General features: G+C 45.0%; 1 protein-coding gene across 24 annotated transcripts in view; it reads left to right on the top strand.

Moving 5' to 3' along the window:
• Positions 1 to 16,427, top strand: part of CELF1 (CUGBP Elav-like family member 1) — an 87,711-nt gene that overhangs the window by 9,147 nt on the left and 62,137 nt on the right. For 20 of the 24 annotated variants that reach the window (XM_059874920.1, XM_059874935.1, XM_059874929.1 and 17 more), the window contains exon 1: positions 7,341 to 7,489. The exons of 1 other annotated variant lie outside the window; for it this stretch is intronic. The gene's annotated coding sequence lies outside the window, so the exon portion shown is untranslated. Of the gene's footprint in view, positions 1 to 7,340; positions 7,490 to 8,524; positions 8,586 to 16,427 lie in introns of those variants that run through there. 3 more of the 24 variants (XM_059874939.1, XM_059874938.1, XM_059874931.1) reach the window with 1 other exon arrangement.

Below are 16,427 nucleotides of genomic sequence, written 5' to 3'. Positions count from 1 at the left end.
AGTATTCTTGCCTGGAAAATCCCATGGACAGAGGAGCCTGGTAGGCTACAGTCCATGGGGTCACAAAGAGTCAGCACAACTGAGCGACTTCACTTTCACTTTCTTAATAATTAGACCACCAGAGAAGCCCTCTTTCTGGGTTTTATCTCTTTCTCTCAACAAGCATGCTGTTTAACAAAAATGGGATCTTACTGTACCTATTAATTTGTCACCTGTTTTATTTATTTGTTTGATTGTGTTGGATCTTAGTTGTGGAACCCAAGATTTCGTTGCATCCTGCCAGAATTTTCATTGCCGTGAATGGACTCCCTAGTCGTGGCATCGCTAGTTGTGATACACACTCAGGCTTAGTTGCTCCGCAGCAGGTGGGATTCCTAGTTCCCTGACTAGGGATTGAACCCAAGTCCCCTGCATTGCAAGGCAGGTTCTTAACCACTGGACTACCAGGGAAGTCCTATCACCTGTTTCATTCACTATGTGTCATGAACATTTGCTCACAATTATTTGAAAAAGCATATATATATATATATATAATATTCTAGGCTATGGATATATCATACTTTATCACTCTGTTTTTGTGTCAAATTTTATGCAATTCCAACAATGTTATGATCCATCTCTGCTCTTATCCTGATTATTTTCTCAAGAAATGCTCCTAGAAAGATATGTAAACCTTCAGATTCCTCCAGACTATCTGAATTTTACTCCCACCAGCACGTGGAAAAAGGCTTGCTTCCCCGAACCCTCATTAACATTTTTAAAAACAAATCTTCATCCATTTGGAAGGCAAAAAATTAAATGGCAATTTTCATCCTTGTTTACCTCACAGCAGGCTTTTTTTTGCATTTGGACTACTGAGTGTTTTTGTATTCATTGTGAAGCCCTTTGAAGCTGAATCTGTAGTCCTCATGTAACTGTTCTTCCGCCCAACTCTGGGCTTAGTGGTAATTAGATTCAAGAGTGGCACTAGCGTCTGGCAAGGACTGGCCGTACGTCCGGAGGCAGATAGAAGGGGAAAGTTTCTGGTTGCCCGTCCAGAACTATCTATCCAGCTGGACACTTTGAGAACCAGAGAGAGAAGAGGTTAGCAGGACAGGTGTGGCCGCCGCTCCCATTTAGCTCAGGATAGGGTGCAGGGCTGACTGAGGGGAAACTGGGTCTTGTTCTGATGGGCGGGGCCATGCTCAGTAAATCCTCAATCCAATTTTCTGTTGAGGGGTGGAGCTGTGTTCCCTCCCTGCTATTTTCCTGGAGCCAAACTATGGTGGAGCAGCGCCACCTCAGACACCACCAGAGATGCTCAGAGAGCTCAAACAAACCCTATGCACACAGAGGCTGGCACAGAACTGTGTTTGAGCATCTCCTGCGGAGGTGCGGGCTGGCGGTGGACTGCCGCAGGGACAGGGGCTTTGGGTGCAGCACACTTGTGTATGGGAAAAAGCCCTCTTAGAGGAGGTCGCCATTAACCCCACCATAGAGCTGCCAGAACTTACACAGGACTGGGAAATAGACTCTTGGAGGGCACAACAGAACCTTGTGCACCAGGACCCAGGAGAAAGAGCAGCGACGCCACAGGAGACTGACCCGGACTTGCCTGTGGGTGTCCGGGAGTCTCTGGCGGTGGCCTGCTGCAGGGTTGGGGGCACTGAGTGTAGCAGTGCATGCATAGGATCTTTTGAAGGAGGTCGCCATTATCTTCTTTACCTCCACCATAGTTTGGTGAAAGTGAAGTCGCTCAGTTGTGTCCGACCCTTAGCGACCCCATGGACTACAGCCCACCAGGCCCTCCATCCATGGGATTTTCCAGGCAGGAGTACTGGAGTGGGGTGCCATTGCCTTCTCCGTTAACAGCGGCTAGGCATATTATATTTACTTGGAGCTGGTATACTTGGTGACAGCCTTAGTGCCCTCGGACATGCTTAGCCAGCTCCCGGCTCCAGATAAATAGCAGAGAGGGAACACCACAGCTACACCCATCAACAGAAAATTGGATTAAAGATTTACTGAGCATGGCCCCGCCCATCAGAATAAGATCCAGTTTCTCCCTCAGTCAGTCTTTCCCATCAGGAAGCTTCCATAAGCCTCTTATCCTCTTCCATCAGAAGGCAGACAGACTGAAAACCACAGTCACAGAAAACTAACCAATCTAATCACATGGACCACAGCCTTGTCTAACTCAATGAAACTATGAGCCATGCCCTGTGGGGCCACCCGTGGTGGAGAGTTCTGACAAAATGTGGTCCACTGGAGAAGGGAATGGCAAACCACTTCAGTACTCTCGCCTTGAGAACCCCATGAATAGTGTGAAAAGGCAAGAAGATAGGACCCTGAAAGAGGAACTCCCCAGGTCGGTGGGTGCCCAGTATGCTGCTGGAGATCAGTGGAGAAATAACTCCAGAAAGAATGAAGGGATGGAGCCAAAGCAAAAACAATACCCAGCTATGGATGTGACTGGTGATAGAAGCAAGGTCCGATGCTTTAAAGAGCAACATTGCATAGGAACCTGTAGTGTTAGGTCCATGAATTGAGGCAAATTGGAAATGGTCAAACAGGAGATGGCAAGAGTCAACATCAACATTCTAGGAATCAGCGAACTAAAATGGACTGGAATGGGTGAATTTAACTCAGATGACGATTATATCTACTACTGTGGGCAGGAATCCCTTAGAAGAAATGGAGTAGCCATCATAGTCAACAAGAGTTCAAAATGCAGTACTTGGATGCAATCTCAAAAACGACAGAATGATCTCTGTTTGTTTCCAACGCAAACCATTCAATATCACGGTAATCCAAGTCTATGCCCTGACCAGTAATGCTGAAGAAACTGAAGTTGAAGACCTACAAGACCTTCTAGAATTAACACCCAAAAAAGATGTCCTTTTCATTATAGGGCACTGGAATGAAAAAGTAGGAAGTCAAGAAACACCTGGAGTAACAGGCAAATTTGGCCTTGGAGTACAGAATGAAGCAGGACAAAGGCTAATAGAGTTTTGCCAAGAGAACACACTGGCCATAGCAAACACCCGCTTCCAACAACACAAGAGAGGACTCTACACATGGACATCACCAGATGGCCAACACCAAAATCAGATTGATTATATTCTTTGCAGCTAAAGATGGAGAAGCTCTATACAGTCAGCAAAACAAGACTGGGAGCTGACTGTGGCTCAGATCATGAACTCCTTATTGCAAAATTCAGACTTAAATTGAAGAAAGTAGGGAAAACCACTAGACCATTCAGGTATGACCTAAATCAAATCCCTTATGATTATACAGTGTAAGTGAGAAATAGATTTAAGGGACTAGATCTGATAGACAGAGTGCCTGATGAACTATGGGCAGAGGTTCATGACATTGTATAGGAGACAGGGAGCAAGACATCTCCATGGAAAAGAAATGCAAAAAAGCAAAATGGCTGTCTGAGGAGGCCTTACAAATAGCTGTGAAAAGAAGAGAAGTGAAAGGCAAAGGAGAAAAGGAAAGATATACCCATTTGAATGCAGAGTTCCAAAGAATAGCAAGGAGAGATAAGAAAGCCTTCCTTAGTAATTAGTGCAAAGAAATAGAGGAAAACAATAGAATGGGAAAGACTAGAGATCTCTTGAAGAAAATTAGAGATATCAAGGGAATATTTCATGCAATGATGGGTTCAATAAAGGACAGAAATGGTATGGACCAAACAGAAGCAGAAGATATTAAGAAGAAGTGGCAAGAATACACAGAAGAGCTGTACAAAAATGATCTTCACGACCCAGATAATCACGATGGTGTGATCACTGACCTAGAGCCAGACATCCTGGAATGTGATCAAGTGGGCTTTAGGAAGCATCACTACAAACAAAGCTAGTGGAGGTGATGGAATTCCAGTTGAGCTATTTCAAGTCCTAAAAGATGATGCTGTGAAAGTGCTGCACTCAATATGTCAGCAAATTTGGAAAACTCAGCAGTGGCCACAGGACTGGAAAAGGTCAGTTTTCATTCCAATCCCAAAGAAAGGCAATGCCAAAGAATGCTCAAACTACCACACAGTTGCACTCATCTCACACGCCAGTAAAGTAATGCTCAAAATTCTCCAAGCCAGGCTTCAATAATACATGAACCATGAACTTCCAGATGTTCAAGCTGGTTTTAGAAAAGGCAGAGGAACCAGAGATCAAATTGCCAACATCCATTGGATCATCGAAAAAGCGAGAGAGTTCCAGACAAACATCTATTTTTGCTTTATTGACTATGCCAAAGCCTTTGACTGTGTGGATCACAATAAACTGTGGAAAATTCTGAAAGAGATAGGAATACCAGACCATCTGACGTGCCTCCTGAGAAATCTGTATGCAGGTCAGGAAGCAACAGTTAGAACTGGACATGGAACAACAGACTGGTTCCAAATAGGAAAAGGAATACATCAAGGCTGCATATTGTCACCCTGCCTATTTAACTTATATGCAGAGTACATCATGAGAAACGCTGGGCTGGAAGAAGCACAAGCTGGAATCAAGATTGCCGGGAGAAATATCAATAACCTCAGATATGCAGATGACACCACCCTTATGGCAGAAAGTGAAGAACTAAAGAGCCTCTTGATGAAAGTGAAAGAGGAGAGTGAAAAAGTAGGCTTAAAGCTCAACATTCAGAAAACAAAGATCATGGCATCCGGTCCCATCACTTCATGGCAAATAGATGGAGAAACAGTGGAAACAGTGGCAGATTTTATTTTGGGGGGCTCCAAAATCACTGCAGATGGTGATTGCAGCCATGAAATTAAAAGACGCTTACTCCTTGGAAGAAAAGTTATGCCCAACCTAGACAGCGTATTAAAAAGCAGAGACATTACTTTGCCAACAAAGGTCCGTCTAGTTAAGATTATGGTTTTTCCAGTAATCATGTATGGATGTGACAGTTGGAATATAAAGAAAGCTGATCACTGAAGAATTGATGCTTTTGAAGTGTGGTTTTGGAGAAGACTCTTGAGAGTCCCCTGGACTGCAAGGAGCTCCAACCAGTCCATCCAAAAGGAGATCAGTCCTGAGTGTTCATTGGAAGGACTGATATTGAAGCTGAAATTCCAATACTTTGGCCACCTGATGCAAAGAGCTGACTCATTTGAATAGACCCTGATGGTGGGAAAGATTGAAGGCGGGAGGAGAAGGGGACGACAGAGGATGAGATGGTTGGATGGCGTCACCGACTCAATGGACATTCAGTTCAGTTCAGTCGCCTAGTCGTGTCCGACTCTTTGTGACCCCATGAATCACAGCACACCAGGCCTCCCTGTCCATCACCAACTCATAGAGTTTACCCAAACTCATGTCCATTGAGTCGGTGATGCCATCCAGCCATCTCATCCTCTGTCCTCCCTTTCTCCTCCTGCCCTCCTTCTTTGCCAGCATTAAGTTTGGGCAAACTCTGGGAGTTGGTGATGGACAGGAAGGCCTGGCGTGCTTCAGTCCATGGAGGGAGAAGGCAATGGCACCCCACTCCAGTACTCTTGCCTGGAAAATCCCATGGACGGAGGAGCCTGGTAGGCTGCAGTTCATGGGATCGTGAAGAGTCGGACATGACTGAGACTTCACTTTCTCTTTTCACTTTCATGCATTGGAGAAGGAAATGGCAACCCACTCCAGTGTTCTTGCCTGGAGAATCCCAGGGACAGCGGAGCCTGGTGGGCTGCCGTCTATGGGGTCGCACAGAGTTGGACACCACTGAAATGACTTAGCAGCATATGACTGACTGAAGAACAACAATATATGACAACCTTCTATAAGCTGTAATGGTCTATAAATGGAAGATGTTTTCAGTAAATTACACACAAAACTATTAACAAGAACAAGATCATATATCAACATTATTTGTTGTTCACTAAGTCCTGTCCGACTCTTTGCAACCCCATGGACTGCAGCACGCCAGGCTTCCCTGTCCCTCACTATCTCCCTGAGTTTGCTCAAACTCACGTCTGTTGAGTTGGTGATGCCACCCAACCATCTCATCCTCTGTTATGCTTTCTCCTGCCTTCAGTCTTTCCCAGCATCAGTCTTTTCCAATAAGTCAGCTCTTCGCATCCGGTGGCCAAAGTACTGGAGTTTCGGCTTCAGCATCGGTCCTTTCAATGACTATTCAGGGATCGACTGGTTTGAATATCAGCATTATAAATGTATATAAAATGATAAACTACACAACTAGGAAATCTGATAGTGTACAATTTAAGGGTTAATTGTTTAGATCTATATGGTACTAGAAACACTGTGACTATTTTTTTTCCTTCCTAAGAGAGGAAAGAGGTGCTTCCAACACATGGGAAAACCCTTGAGGCCTCTGCTTGGGAGTCCACTTATTTTTTTTGTGGTAAGGTAGGGTATAATCAGTATTTGTGGGTAGAAGAGTTATTGCTCTGAGAAGCCAGATGTTACAGAGAAATCATTTGCAAACCCATGAGTTATTTGCATGTTGTTGGGGCCAAAAGGTCTCAGAACTAAGTTTTCTTTCTTTCTCTGCATTTTACTGTCCCACAAGATGTAGAACTTGTGGGAATAAATGACGTTGACCTTTTAAACAAACAAACGAACTATTTGCATTCTACCTAGATCTTGGGATTTCTGGGTCAGTCTGAAGGAGGTCTTCAAGAACCTAGCCTTTGTTACGGAAAAAAAAATTTTTTTTTTCACTGGGAGAAGCAGGTTAGGGCTGGAAAAATCAGTCTTTTAGTAGAACTTTTATGAGCTTCCTGGCGCTCCAAGGATTTTTGCAAGGTTGTGAGTTCACCCAGCTGCTCATCCCGCCAGAGGGCTTTCGTTTAACTCTGAAAGCTTGCAATACACTTACAGTCCACGTCTCAGCAGACAAGGAAGGGCCGGATCCCGTTGCTTATCGGCTGGGTTAGAAAGGAGGGTGTGTCGGGTGCCCAGCGCTGGCCAAGCACCATCCCATTCACTCACCCATTCATTCATCAAGTATTTTATTATGCGCATATTCAGCGCCAAGCAGAGGTTGGCGCCCGCCAGTTCGTCCAGAACTCTTGTGGGTGAGGGGCGCAGAGCCGAGAACTTCCAAGTTTTCAGGCCGGGTGTCTTCCCCGCGTCTTCCCTCCAGCGGAGTAACGAGACAAAGAGACTTGCCCTCGCCGCTCCCCGGGTCGAGGGTTCTACCCGAGGCCCCCAGGGCCCCCGCGCGGCTGCTTCTCCACTCCCCAGCCCGAGGGGGCGCTGCAGCGCCGGGCGCTCGGCCCGCCCCTGCGCCGAGCCCCGCTCGGCTCAGCGCTGCGGGCGGCACCGCGGTGGTACGTTCCCCCGAGCCGCCCTCCCCCTCCGCGTCGGCCCTCCCCGCCGGTGGTAGGCGCCGGAAGTGCCGCCATTTTGGGGTGTTCTGCTCTGGCGGCAGCGGCGGCGGCGGCGGGACGCGGCGGCTCCCCCGGGACTCGGCCTCAGCAGCGAGGCGGCGGCGGCTGCGGAGGCGCAGGCAGCAGCTGAGGCGGCGGCAGGCTGAGGTGCAGCCGCTGGTGAGTGCGGCGGCCGTGGGATAACGGGCCGCGCGGGTGGGAGGGAAGGGGCAGGAGGGAGGCGCCGCGGGGCGGGTCCGGTCCGGGCGGCCCCGCGGGGTCACCAGGGCCCCTCCGGGCGCGGCCGCTCCGGCTTCCCCGCGGCCCCCGGAGGCAGGTCCGCGGTGTCTTCCCGGGTGTCGGGGTCCTCCGCTGCCCGGGTCCCGGCGCGTGCCCCGGCGCCCTGGGAGACCCGCCCTCCTCGTGGCCTTGCCCCTCTGCCCGCGCCCTTTGCCTTCTCCCTCGGGGCTCCGAGGGCTCGGTTCCCTGCCCCGGGGGTAGCTCCGTCCTCCTTTTTTCCGGCCGCCGTGCAAGACCCAGGCTGCTTGCTCGGGACACCCCTTCCCTGCTCCTGTCGCCCCACGTGTTCTTCTCGGTCCTTATCCTTGGGGTAGGGGTGGGGTGTCCCCAGGACCCCCGCCTCTGGAGGGCCGCGCTTCTTCTCTGAAGCTTCGGGAGCCCCCACTTCCTCGCCCCAGATCCGCTAGGGCCTTGGCTCACCCTCCCCCCACGTCAGGTGCTCACCCAGTCATGGCCTAGTAGCTGGGCTGAATTCTCGCACCCGGGAGCGCCGAGAGCACGGCCGGGAGCTTTCTTCCTTCTCTAAAGGACCTGCTTTTGGAATTGAAGCTTCTGGCGTCTTCGGTTGCGGTTCTCGGGGCAGGATGTTGTTTTAATTCTCGAGGCCGGTTGTCCAGGCTCGAAGCAGCTTCTCCTTGGTTTAGGCTCATCCCCGTAGTGGAGGGGCAGGTGGTAGGGTTTTGGTCGGAGGAGGCTGCTTTAGCAAAATGGAATCTTTTTTTTTCTTTTTCTGGCGAGCAAAGTTAATGCTGTACTTTTATTACCTTCGAGTGAGAATGCTGCCCAGTAGTGTCAGACAGCTTTGAGTGCTTTATAAATTAGCTTGCAGTATAAGAGGTTACAGACACCCGATGAATCCTTTGCAAGAACTTCACCCTTAATAAAGGTCTTTTCGCTTTCTTTGATGCTCTGTAGGTTGAAGAGGCTTTAGTTGGATTCTCTCACCTTTTCCACAAGTGTGACATCTCTCCGATGGGTATTGCCAAGTTTCAGTTTCTCCTGAAATTCTCGCTGAGGAAGGGTCGTCTCTGAGAACCACCAAAGATTCTTCCACTTTAATATTCACGAGTCCACTTGGAAAATAATCCAGTTGCCATAGCGTGCATAAACTATTGCTCCAGGTCCCTCCCCTACAGCTGTGTTGTTACATTCTTCTAACTTTACTTATAAATCTGCGGTTTCTCCTCTTAAGTTAGCTAAGATTGAAGCATTGCTGGTAGGGAAGCAAAGCCGGAGCTTTCAGCTGTTGCTTCAGCCAGGAAGTTGAGTTTCCCCAGCGGGCTCTTTGCTCTTGACTGTCCACAGCCTCTTTCCATTGAAAAATGGCCCTTGACCCAGAGCACAGGCCTCAGCTTCTTTCCAACTATTCATTCATTTTTGCCCACGGGGTTTTCTTCTCCTCAGTTGGTATCTAGACTTAAAATCCATTCACTGGTGAGGCTAGATGAGCTGGTGAGATAGAATAGCTTTTCCAACCACTTCACTTTTCAGATGAGGAAACTGAGGCTCAGCTTCCAGGTTACTTGCCCAAGATTCTGTAGCACCTGCTCTTAGGTGCTATTTAAACATAGATTAAATATATACATTTTCATATATATATATATATAATGAGCAGTAATGCAGAGTGCTCTTTGAGATGTGGTGGACCGGAAAGGCTTGAAGTTGGAAGGCCTTAATTGGCATCCCCGCTCTGTTACTAGCCTTACAGCCTTGACCACGTCTCTGCTTTGAGCCTCAGTTCATTCTCATCTGTAAAATGTAGGGAATCATGACTGTTTCACATGGTACCAGTTCAGCTTCAGCGCAGTAATATGGTATCGGAGGCAGACAGTGAAATTTTAAGCCAGAATGATTTCTTCTTCTGAGAGTTACATTTCTTATTGCAGAAGTTCCAGATGCATCATTAAAAACGCAGATGTGCCAGAAAGGGAGCGCTTCACCCTTAGTTCCACCGCTCGGAGGTGGTTGGTAATACTTAGTCTTCATCTTACCATCTTTTTTTATATGCAGTAGAAAAGTTTATTATTTTATCAAAATAGGCTTATCCTAGTTAATAGTTTTGTGATGTGTTTTCAGGATTTAATAATAGGTGATAGGCATTAACAACTACGTATTAAATGATTCTGTGTTTTATAGCTCCAGCACATGTGAGTTAGGCCAGAGGCTATCCGAGCACGGGAGCTGAGCATTTGCTCTTTTAGACATGCTGGGCTGGAAGGAGAGGAGAGGAAGGGCAGAGACCTGACATTTATTGTATGTCTACTGTGTGATTTTTTTTTTTTTTTAATATTTTGGCTCTGCTGCTGAACGTAGAATCTGAGTCTTGAATTCTGTGCCCTTTCCTATGACTGCCACTGTAGCTTCTTTAACTTAACTTTCCTGTGAGGTCAGACATAATACATAATAAGGAACTGGGAGGTTAGAAGGTGGTGGTGATGTGCCTTGGAGGGGGCAAGAAAAGGGCTGTCATATGGAGGCTGGGGTGAAGAAGTTGGAGGAAGCGGAAGCATAGGATCCTCTCTGAGCTCCAGGATCTGGATACTTCCAACAAATTGCTCTCTTTTCTTAAACCAGCAAATGATAGAATTTGGTTAAACTCTGTTTCCTCTGCTTTTTTTTTTTTTTAACAGCTTTATTGAGATACTCACATACTATACAATTTCGTAGTTTTAGTATATTACATTATTTAAAGAAATTGTGATAAAATATAATACAGTTTTGCCATTTTAATCATTTTTTTTAATGTGGCATAAAGCACATAACCTGAAAGTTACCGTCCTCATTATTTTTGAATGTACAGTTTTGTAGCATTAACTTGTTATTGCCAAGTGGTGTCTGACTCTTTGCAACCAGATGGACTATAGCCCGTCAGGCTCCTCTGTCCGTGAGATTTCCCAGGCACGAGAACTGGGGTGGGTTGTTGCCAATTCCTCCTCTAGGGGATCTTCCCAACCCAGGGATCGAACCCATGTCTTCTGCAGAGAGGAGAGTTGTTTACCACTGAGCCATCAGGGAAGCCCCTAGCATTAAGTACATTCATATTAATGGAAAATAGATCTCCAGAACTTTTTCATGTTCTAAATCTGAAACTATATATCCGTTAAACAACTCCCATTTTCTTCCTCTTCTCCTCACCCCAGCCTTTCATAACTGCCATTCTGCTTACTACTTCTATGAATTTGACGACTTTTCGATTTATAAGTAGAATCATATAGTATTTGGCTATTTGTGACTGGGTTCTTTCACTTACTAGAGTATCTTTAAGGCTTATCCGTGTTGTAGCACATGGCAGGATTTCTTCCCTTTTAAAGGCTGAATAACCTGTTATATGAATATGCCACATTTTGTCCATTTATTTGTCAATGAAGACAAGTTGTTTCCATCTTTGGGCCATTATGATTAGTGCTGCTGTGAATATGGATGTGCAGATATCTCTTTGAGATCCTTCTTTCAGTTCTTCCGGATAATACTCAGAAGTGAATTGGCTGAATCATACAGTGGTTCTGTGTTTAGTTTTTTGAGGAGCCTCCATACCGTTTTCCACAATTATTGCACCGTTTCACCATCCCACAAACAGTGCACAAGAGTCCGTATATCTCCCTATGCTCCCTAGCATTTGTTTTCTTCTTCTTTGGCCACACCATGGGGCATGCAGGATCCTAGTCCTCCCCCGGAGCCTGAACCCTGCCCCCCTGCTGAAGCACAGAGTCCTCACCACTGGACTGCCAGGGTTCTTCTCTGGCCGTAGTCATCCTGACGGGTGTGAGGACTCCCTGTGGTTTTGATTTGCATTTCTGACTAACGATCAACATCTTTTCATATGCTTGTTGACCATTTCTGTATCAACTTTGCAGAAACGCCATTTAAAAAACTAAAAACATTTGGTGGTGTTGAGGTGCAGTTCTTCATTCACTCTGAATATCAGCCCTTAAGAGACGTGTACGATTCACACACACTTTCCCCCTTGCCTTTTCATCCTCTTGTGTCCTTTGATGGAGTCTCATTTGTTTTTGCTCTTGTAGCCTGTGCTTTTGGTGTCTCATCCAAGAAACCACTGCCCAGTCCAGTGCCCTGAAGCTTATCCCCTGTTTTCTTCTACGAGTTTTATAGGTTTAGGTTGAGGTCATTTTAACCTTTTTTTTTTGGCTGCTCCGTGCCACTTGGCTTGCAGGATCTCAGTTCCCTGAAGAGCAGTTGAACAGGGACCACAACAGTGAAAGCCCGAAATGCTCGCCACTGGGCCACTCGGGAGCTCTCCCCGTTTCAAGAGTGCAGTGCAGTGGCCTTAAGTACATTCACGGAGTTGTGCAGTCGTCGTCTCTGCCTGTTTCCAGTGTTTTCTTCAACCCAAGCAGAAAATCTGTAACCATTAAGTAATAACCATCCATTGCTCCCTCCTCCTAGCTCCTGGTAACCTCTGGTCTACTGTCTGTCCCTGTGAATTTACCTGTTCTGGATACTTCATGTAATTGGAATCGTGCAATACTTACCCTTTTGTGTCTGGCTTATTTCATGTAGCACAGTTTTCAAGGTTCGTCCATGTGTAGCAGGTATTAGGACTTTCTGTGGTTGAAGTCCTCTGCTGATTGAAGTCAGGGACGTCTCCTTCATCTTGGTATCTTGCCCTCTCTTAGTGCTGCATAAAGGCTCTTGATTTGGTTAGAATGCTTTCTCTTCATGGGAATTGCCAATTACAGGGGGATGTCCACAGATTCCCTCAGATCTTTGAAAAAATTGAAACATATCAGTGTGCTTAAAAGTATGTAACAGTAACCCAGATCACAGTTATCAGCATCATTTCTAATTTGTGATTTATATGTACAGAAAAAGTATCGCATGAAGAGAAAGAAACGGCAAATTTCTGCTATTGCTGTGAAACTGTTATATGAGTGCTCTTTGTTACAGGAGTGGACTGATATCCAGATATTCCATATTGTGTAGAGGTAAAGTCTATAAACCTGGCATTTAATGGCCTACTTAGAATTAATAATGAATACTTTAAGGATAAGAGCCTTCTGAAGGTTATCATAAGCCTCCGAGTCTGTTTCTGTATGTTCAGAGTATTCTCACTTTCTTCTTAAGGTGAGCTTTTCCTTATTTATTTGGAGGTTCATAACTGATTTTGAGCTGCTTGACTGTCTACTTTTCCTCTTTGCTTTTTGGATGTAGCCTCCAACTTCATTTTTCTTCCTCTCCACTAACAAAAGGAGCATGATTAATATTAATTCTTGGGACATGAGATGAACTGGAAGTTTTATTTGGTCAACTCTGTTGTCCTAAAGAGGTATTACGGGCTTCCCAGTACTTGATGGATGGGATTTTATTGTAGTGTTAGCGAGGAATTTATATACCTCTTTTTTTTTTTTAATGATTTATTTAGGGTCATAGTTGCTGTGCTCAAGCTGTCTAGTTGGAGAGAGCAAGGGCTACTCTCTAATTCTGGTGTGTGGGCATCTTGTTGCGGTGGCTTTCCCAGTGGCCGAGCATGGTCTCTTGGGCACACAGGTTTTAACAGTTTTGGCTCTTGGGCTCCAGAGCACCCACTAATTGTGGTGCCTGGGCTTAGTTGCTCTGAAGCATGTGGGATCTTCCTGGTCGAGGGATCAAATGGGTATCCCATTCATTGCAAAGCGGATTCTTAATGACTTAACCACCAGGAAAGCCCCTTATATTCCTCTCTTTCAAACAATATGAACCATTTTTTTGTTCAGAACTATTCTTTGATTCTTGATTATTTTTGGTAATAGTTAAAAGTAGACTGTATCATGGAAGTTCAAGTATTTCACTATATGTTTGAAATAAGAATTAACTTTATATGTAGGCCTTCTTAGCAGAACTTACAAATTCTGCTAATTGATTGCTATTAATACAATCTTGTATTTACCTGCACACCTCTTCCTAGAGGTGCCATGGCCTGCTGAAATGTTCAAAGAGCAAATAAAATACAAACAAAATTTTTATACTAATTTTTTAATTGAGGTATGGTTGATTTACAGTATTATATGTTTCAGATGTACGACATAGTGATTCACAATTTTTAAAGGTTTTACCCCATTTATAGTTAGCAAATATTGACTGTATTCCAAAACAAGAAATTTTTTAACAAAACGTAGAGAATTAATCTCATAATTGAGAGTTGATTCTAGGATTTTTGAGTTTTTAAAATTGGTTTGAAATCTGTGGTTGGAAAGAATGATGTGACTTGAATAGGGTTTATGAGCAGAGCCTGGCAGGGGTAGGTTTGACACCTCCAGCTCTGGGCCTTAAATTGGTAATATCACTGTGTGACTGTAACATTTCTGGGCTCCGCGGCCCCCCCCCCCCCCCCCCCCCCCCCGCCATCTTTAAAATGGACATCACCTGGAGTGTAATGTGAGGATTGATTGAGATAACTGAAGCAAGGCGCTGAGTAGTGCCTGGTACAGTGCTGATAATGCTGTTTCCTTTTTTCATCTGTAAAAATGGGCCTACTGCTTATGCATTGGTCAGTAATGCAGTTAAGCCAAATAAAAGACACAGAGAGGATGACTCGGTGTGCGGTGCATAGACAGCAGCCACTGCCAGTGTTCCTTTCCTCTCCCCGCTTAGGTATGTTCTGTTGTGCACTTTGCTTTGTTCATTGTGGCTTAGGGATAAGATTGTTTGGCTAGGAAGAGTGTCCTCTCCTGTAGAAGCTTTCAGCTCGTGGTTCCCTGTGGAATGCTTGGGTAGGGTGGTCTCCTGTCATCTTTCCTTTGTGTACTTCACATGGAGTTTGCTAATAGGGAGTCTGCTGTGTTCATAGAAAACTGAAAAATACAAATGAGTGTATTACTGGGTTTGCCCTAGGGACACCTGGTTATAGATAAGTAGTTTTAGGCTTGTAGAGAGGGTGGACGCTAATATTTAGAGTTGTAATGACAGAGGGTGAGATGGTTGGATGGCATCACCGACTCGATGGACGAGTTTGCGCAAGCTCTGGGAGATGGTGAAGAACAGAAGCCTGGTGTGTTGAACACCATGGGGTCACAAGGAGTCAGACACAACTGAGCGACTGAAGGAAGAGATGATAGAGTTAATTGGTTGTAGCTATTTGCTTAGTAAACTATTGTATCAAGAATCCTTATCTGAGCTTTGTAATTTACTGAAGAAGGTTTTCTTGATGAGATCTTTGTAATTGTAACTTGTCCTTGCCTTGACATCGGCAGTTGGAGTCTCCTTAAAGTACTGGTTTCCTAACAGTTAATCAACAGAGCTGTTGTGTAGTTTGTTTGGGTTTCCTGGGGGTTGCATCTTGCAGCTTGTGGGATTTTAGTTGCAGTTGCCCAACCGGGGATCGAACCTGGGCCCACTGAAGTGGAAACACTGAGCCTTAAACGCTGGCCCGCTGGCCCGCCAGGGAATTCCCGTGCTCTGTAGTTACTGTTTAACTTGCTACACTGTGGAAGCCGTGAGCATAAATTTATTTTTAACTTCTTTGAGTTCCAGACCTGTAAAGCTTTTCAAGAATGTTTTATATCCATGAACTCCACATTAACTTAACACATTCTTTCTGCTAAGGAAATCTTTAATTCTTCAAAAATGTTACCTCACAGGCTAGAAGGATAAATACCAAAGTTTTTTCTGGGCATTGGGACATGAGCAGTTTTTCTTTTCTTCATACTTGCCATTGTTTTTAAATTTTCATGCAGAGAACATGGATTTCATAAAAGTTACATTAAAATTAGACTGTATGCTCAAGAGATGAGAAAGTCTAGTTTGGGGAGACTGAGTATAAAGTATCTTACGTTAAATAATTTTAAAGCATTTTAATTCTTAGAACTTTGTGAAGTTCTGATGTAACCCTCAATCAGCTGACCTTTCCCCCACTTTACAAGAAATGGACTCACTTTTAGAACAGCATTTGAGTTGTAACATTTTGATTTTTCTTTTACTTCACTTAGAAAATGTGGCAGAAAATATGAAGAGGGATGGTGAGTTCTGGTTTGGAGGCGGCAGTGAGATCTAGTGGATCTCAATTAATTGATTTTAACATGCCTCTTTTGGGATGTGTTTGTAGGTTAGAAGTGTGGCTTTAGAAAGAATTGTTCGCTAGCTTTTTCTGATCTCCATGGCTGTGTTCAGCTTTGAAAAAATGGAGTTAAATATCACTTCCCCCCCCACATTGAAACTCCATTGAAATTTTATTCCCAGATTGGGAAATGTCTTTAGTTTGGGGATTATACAAAATGAAGTTTTTTGGTTCTAAAGCTGTTGGATTTTAGTGTTAGACGTTTAATTTTGATAGGTCTGTGGTTTTCATTTACATAGCATTGTTACTCTTCAGCAAAGGAATCAGTAAATTAGAAACTGTCACCACTTTCTCATTGTTCTTTGTACCTTTTTGTTTCTTGTGAGATTGAAGCAAGCTCTGGCATGTGGGAATGTGTGATATTTTGGTGATACTGTAGGGTAACTAATAGTCTACTGTGAGTAGACTGTCTTTTTTAACCCAGTATTTTTTGGACATCTGTTAAGTTTTTGCTAGTTTCTGTTTTGTACAAATAATTTAGGCTTTTTTCAGTTTTTTTGTGCTTATAGCTTTTGTATGTGGGAAACATTCTTTTCTGTTCCAGTCCCCTCCCCCCACACTACTAGCACCCAGCTTAGCCTGAGTTGTCTGTGTGTTAACCATGCTGGGTTGGGTGGGATATTACTATTGAGACACCTGTGCTGTCCTGTTGGCTGCCTGGGCAAGAATCTTAGGGGGTCCAGGGAGTGAAAGGAAGTCAGGGTGGTGACAGGCACCTTGGAAATGTATAACCCACATTCGTCAGCTAGCGGGTTACTACTGCACTTT

This window comes from Bos taurus, chromosome 15, assembly GCF_002263795.3.
Source record: "Bos taurus isolate L1 Dominette 01449 registration number 42190680 breed Hereford chromosome 15, ARS-UCD2.0, whole genome shotgun sequence".
Classification (NCBI taxonomy): Eukaryota; Metazoa; Chordata; class Mammalia; order Artiodactyla; family Bovidae; genus Bos; species Bos taurus.
The sequence above is the reverse complement of the archived record's forward strand: the minus strand, read 5'-3'. Positions and strand labels throughout refer to the sequence as shown.